Here is a 6,000-nt window from a genome sequence, read left to right on the forward strand (position 1 = left end):
CCCACTCAAGGTCATTGCTGAGCATCATGGGGGGTAGTTCAGGGTCACTGTCCACTAAGTACATCACAAATCACACTAAGAATTTTGGTTGCACAGCAGATATAAGCAAGACACAAAGAACTGGGTTGTGAAATCGTAGAACCAGCTGAACTGGAAGTTTGTATGGTTTCCATCCTGCTAAGAGACGGTTATGTATAGCTTCAAGAGGCAGACAGGAGAATTGGTACTCTCTCTATACTGGTGGAAATTATGCAATCCCCTCAGTGCAGTCTTAGGGAGATAAAATCAGGCTTTAGCAAGTCAGCCCCTCACCAAAGGAAAAAGGTATTTTTCCCTGAGATTCCCAAGGTCATGGCACAGAAGTAGGCACTGTTATTTATTTATTCATACATTTATGCCTTTATTTAACGAAGGTTTATTGGGTGCCATCTGCTCTGGTGTTGAGGAAAGCAGGCATTGTCCCTATCCTCATAGAAATTGCAGTCACAAAACCGCCGTTTAACAGATAACGCAAATATATCATTGATCCAATTCCAATTAGGAGAGAAAAGAGGCTACTATGAGAGACAAAACCTGATTTAGATTGAGGTCTGACTTAGATTTAGAAGGTGATGTTGATATATCAGAGGCTTTGCACACATTGTCTCTGGTCTTCTTTTACCAACCCTGTGAAGTAGTTCTGATCACAGCCATTGTACAGATTGGGAAACGGAAACTAACGTGCACTGTTAGTAAGACTGGAGCAGGAGTGCTCTCCCCAATAACATCATGCATCCTTTAATGATAGGGATAGTTCTGAGAAACATGTCATTAGATGATTTTATTGTGCAAATGTCATAAAGTATGATTATATAAACTTGGGTGGGATGGCCTATTACATACACAGGCTGTATGGTATAACCTATTGCTCCTAGGCAACAAATCTATACAGCATGTCATTATACTGAATACTCTAGGCAGCTGTAACACAAAGGTATTTGTGTAACTAAACATAACCAGACATATAAAATACTATAAAAATGATCCACTGTACAGGTTGCTTACCATGAATGGAGCTTGCAGGACCAGAAGTTGCTCTGGGTGAGTCAGTGTGTGAGTGGCGAGTGAATGTGAAGGCTGTGGGCATTATGATACAGTACTGCATACTTTACAAACTTTGTACACTTAGGTGGCATTAAATTTATTAAAGGGGCTCCCTGGTGGTGTAAGTGGTTAAGACACAGCGCTGTGAAGCTGTTGCCACTGCATCACGAGTTCAATCCCCAGCCAGGGAGCTAACCCACGTGGCACAGCAAACTTCTCCTGTCTCACCTGCTGCTCCCCTCAGCAGTGTATTTCAGTAGATCTGCCTGTTCTGTTCCCCACTCCGTCTCTGGTGAATCCTCTCACCCCCCACACCTCTGGCCTACACTCCAGCTCTTGTATGCATAAATAAATAAATGTTAAATAAATAAATTTATTAAAATATTTTTCTTTCCACAATAATGAATGAAACTTAATATAGTTTTCTTACTATTAAAACTTTTTAAATTTTTTTTGAGTTTTTGGCTCTTTTGGAATAACACTCACTTTAGCTTAAAACACAAAAAGATTGTTTGACCATACCAAAAATATATATATTTTCCTTTATTATATACTTATTCTATAAACTTATATATATATATATATATATTTTAACTTTTTAAACTTTTAAACTGCTTCTGGGAGCTCATCCCCACCCAGGTAAAAGTTGCTTGTCAGGTCAATCATAACCTTGAGATTTCTGCAAGCTCCTCATCCTTGGAAAATTCTTTGAAATTTCAGACAAATCTACTAAGGGTCTTCTTCTAGATGCCACTCATACATTCCTTGGCGACAGCATCCCAAGCCTAAGCAAGGGTCTTGATGTGATCATAGATATCATGACTTCTGGAGTTGCATCAGTGTCTTCTTCAGTTGAACAATAGTCTGGGCAAAGGTCCTCTTCAGGTAGTAGGCCTTAAAAGCTGCTAAAACTTCTGAAAGTGAGAATTTTTCTGCTGACCATATTTGCACACATTATGCCCCACTTCTTTCACTTAGAAGATCTCTTCCCTCATTCTCCTCTTATTGGATTCACATTTCCCCTTCAGCATCTAGATGAAGTCTACTTCCAGTGCAAGGTTCCTCTGTCTGTCTGAGAACTCAGTAAATACATTCTCTTCTAGAGTCTGCAGCCTCCTATCTACTACTCATCAGGTAGTAAACCTAGAACACCTTGTAAAGTTCATTTTCTTTTCTACATGCATGTCCTGAGGCTCTTGCACATAGTTCTGTGGGCAGCTCTGGCCATTAGAACCAAATAGACCTGGGATCTTCTCCCAATGCTATTTGCTTGCTGGGTGACCTGGATAGACTTTCTTAATGTCTCTGCGCTTTAGTTTCCTGGGGTAATAATAATATTTATTAATTGGAATATACCTTAAAACATGTGTCCCAGTTGAACAACTAGTATGTGCTCCATACTTCTATCCGATTCCATTCCCTAGACTGGAAGCCTCTGGAGGGTAACAACCATGCCTTCTACTTTATAATCTCAGCAATTAGCTCAGGACTCTGTAATAGCAGGTAGTTAATAAGTGTTAAATGATTATGGCTGTGACAGACTTACCTGCCTACTGGATTGCTCACTAGTAACAAACTGCTCTCCTGTCTTCCTTTCTTTCTCAACTTAGACTCCTTTAAGCCTCCTTTAACTTGATCTCTGGTAGGAACAGGTGCCATTGCATACACATGCTTTCTCTCCCAAGACTACACTATCATCTCAGGAGGAAAATAACTGAAATAGTTCACTGGAGACCTAACAGGTGGTCGGTAAGAGGAAACCACTGACTGGAGGACCTGCCGAGCTCCCCACCCTGAGTATGACCAAGAGACATATTTTATATACCAAATCACTAGTTTGCTCAACTTGCATCTCTAAAGGATGCCAGTAGGTCATTTCCAAAGACAGGAAAATGTGCCAACATACTTTTTTACTTGTCCTCTATTAGCCTGCCTGTGGCCTGGCTTCATCTCTTCCTTCAACATCTGAGTATTGAGTATTGAGTACCTACTACATGCTAAATGCCACTAAAAGCCCAGGTAGTGTTTTGGGCTGGTCTCCAAGACTGGTGGAAATATTGGGGTGTGAACTATGAAGGGGCAATAAAGATTGTGCTAACATTTACTGGGTCTGGGCTCTGCACCTCTGCATGCAGTATCTCAGTGACTTCTCCTGACCAACCCTTGAGAGAGTAGGGTTAATACAGAAGAAACATGAGAGAAGCTTGCTCCAGGTCATCGATCACAAGACACTACATTCCAATTACTAAGGAGGGAGTTTCTTTTAAAGTGGGTAAAGATGCTTGTGCTGGATGTAAATGTATCCAATGAATGCAAGTCCTAGTCATCTCACTTCTTTCCACCTGCAGCAACAGCTTTCTCTTCCAGGTTTGAACTGCCCACCCAGCCTCCAGTAATGACTTCAATTACTATCAAAACCAGCTCTACACCATCTATAACTTTCTCTCCTGCTACCACTCAGTTGCAGCCCACAATGACTCTCAGCCATGAGCCATTTTTATAAAAGTACAAACCATGTGAGGGCCATGCCAGCAACATGCAATCCTAAACTCCAAAACATGTCTTTCCCCATAGTGGTAACAGGTGGAAGAAGAGAGGGCTCTGATATGATGACAAGTCAAAGCAGAAGTGGGAGGTGACCTATAGGAAGTGTCTGCTGCAGGCCTCCAGGACAACTCAAAGAAGAATGTCTCTGAGCCTGTGCAGGATGTTCACAACAGCCTGGGGAAGTCTACTACCACCTTCTCTAGAACTTCATGACATTGAATTGGGCAGAGAGCATTTGGATTAGGTCGATTTTAGACTGGGTCCTATCTGAAGGTGCCTGCCTACCAAAAAATGGACTTCTGGGCTTTCCAAAACACCCTCTCTGCCCTACCAATATGTCCTTTCATCTAAATACAACATGAAGCTGAAGTCCACTCCCCACTCTGCTAGCTAAAACCTATCCCTGTGAGGCTGTTGGCCCCACCAGAAAGACAGTGTTCCTAGTTTGCTAAAATATTTTCTAAAGTCACAAGCTAGTTGTGACAAAACAAGAACTAGAAAACAAGATCTGAGAACATCGAATTCCTAGAATATTCCTCCTGCCATGTATTCTATATATGTATAGTTTTAGTTAATTTTTAACATCACTTAAATCAGGCCATACCTTCCAATTGATGATGACAGATGTCCAGGCTTAAGCAATGTCTTAGTTGCATTGCTTATCTGGAGGTACTTGGCAAAATAACTGGACAACCATAGTCACTGTGATTTTAGTCAATAACCCCCAATTAAACTTTGGAGGAACAAGTAAGAGTTCTAGTTGTTGTCGATCAAAATTTCACTAATGCCTTTTTTTTTGGAATTTTTTTAAAATCTCACAAACTTCAAAATTTGCAAATTGTAAACGTGACTTGACAGAAACTTCCAAAACAATAACATAGCACTCATTTAAGAAACAATATATTCTCCAACTCTCTTGATGGCCCAGTTGACAATATTTTGTGAAAAGTACATCCATAATTGAGGAGAAAAATATTTCCAAAGAGATCAACTATTCGGAAAATGAAGTCTGGATGATACCTTAATCAATGTATTTTGTTTTTATTTTGCTTTATCTCTCTCTCTCTCTCTCTCTCTCTCTCTCTGTGTGTGTGTGTGTGTGTGTGTGTGTAGGAGTAGCATGTGATTTTAAAATGTTTCAAGACAAATACAAAAGAAATTTAAACAATTGTAGCAGCTGAAAACAATTCAAATGCCCACAGACAGGACAATGGATGAACAAATTATGCTATATTCATATAATGGAATACAATTCAGTGACCAACATGCACTGCTAAAGCATGAAACCACACAGGTTAATTTAAAAAACGGGCTAAGTGGAAGAAATCAGACATAAAAGAGTATATACGACCTAATTCCATTTACACAAATATCCACAAACAGGTAAAATTATTAAAATTAATCTACTGTGATAGAAAAATTAATCTACAGTGATAGAAATTGAAACAGTGATCACTTACAGGATATAGAGAATAACTGAAGAACATAGGAGGGAACTTTCTAAGATAACAGAAATATTCTATATGAGGAGTCAGCCAACTCTAGCTCATTGACTATTTTCCTAAACAGTTTTATTGAAAGACAAACAAAGAAATTTTATTTTAAATATATATCTAGATCATTTCTAAATTATGTCTACTCTGTCTAAAATAGAATTTCTCAATATTAATCTGAAATATCTTGATGTGATAAGAAAGCATCATGTAATAGTTCAACTGGCAATGATTTTTTTTTCCTCTAAGAGATATGTAAATTAATAGTTCAGCTGGAGGTACCTAAACTTTGAAGAAAAATGGTAGTGAAACCAGATGTCTTCCCCCAGCACTCTGTTTCTGTTTCTCTATACTTTTTTGAGAATAGAGATAAGGTGTCATTTCTGGGGGCTTTCTATCTGTAGGAACTGTGTTAAAGACTTTACAAACATCCTTTCAATTAATCACACAAACTTATCAGAGGTACCATTATCACACCTTTTAATTACTATTTGTGTGCTTTTGAACAAACAATTTAAGTTCTTGGAGCCTCAATTTCTTTTTCTGTAAAAGAAATGAAATTAATATTCCTTTTTACCTACTTCCAAAAGTTGTGTGAGGGTTAAATAAGTCCATTCATTTATTCAACAAATATCTGTAGGGTGTCCCCTCTTATTAGGCACTATGAGTAAGATAAAGTGAACCCCCCAGCAGAGTACCAGGTACACAGCAGACGCTCTGGAGAAAATGTCTTTGTTTTTTAATTTTCTGGACTTATTTCTCCTTCCCATCAGCATATCATTCTCCTTTTTGTGAATTTCCTCCACTGCCAACTTATGGTGCTATAATCAAATGCCCTGCCCTGCCTTGCCTTGGCCTGGAAATGAGCTGTGAATCA

This window comes from Talpa occidentalis, unplaced genomic scaffold (genome assembly GCF_014898055.3).
Source record: "Talpa occidentalis isolate TD23 unplaced genomic scaffold, MPIMG_talOcc4v2.1 talOcc4.9, whole genome shotgun sequence".
Taxonomy (NCBI): Eukaryota; Metazoa; Chordata; class Mammalia; order Eulipotyphla; family Talpidae; genus Talpa; species Talpa occidentalis.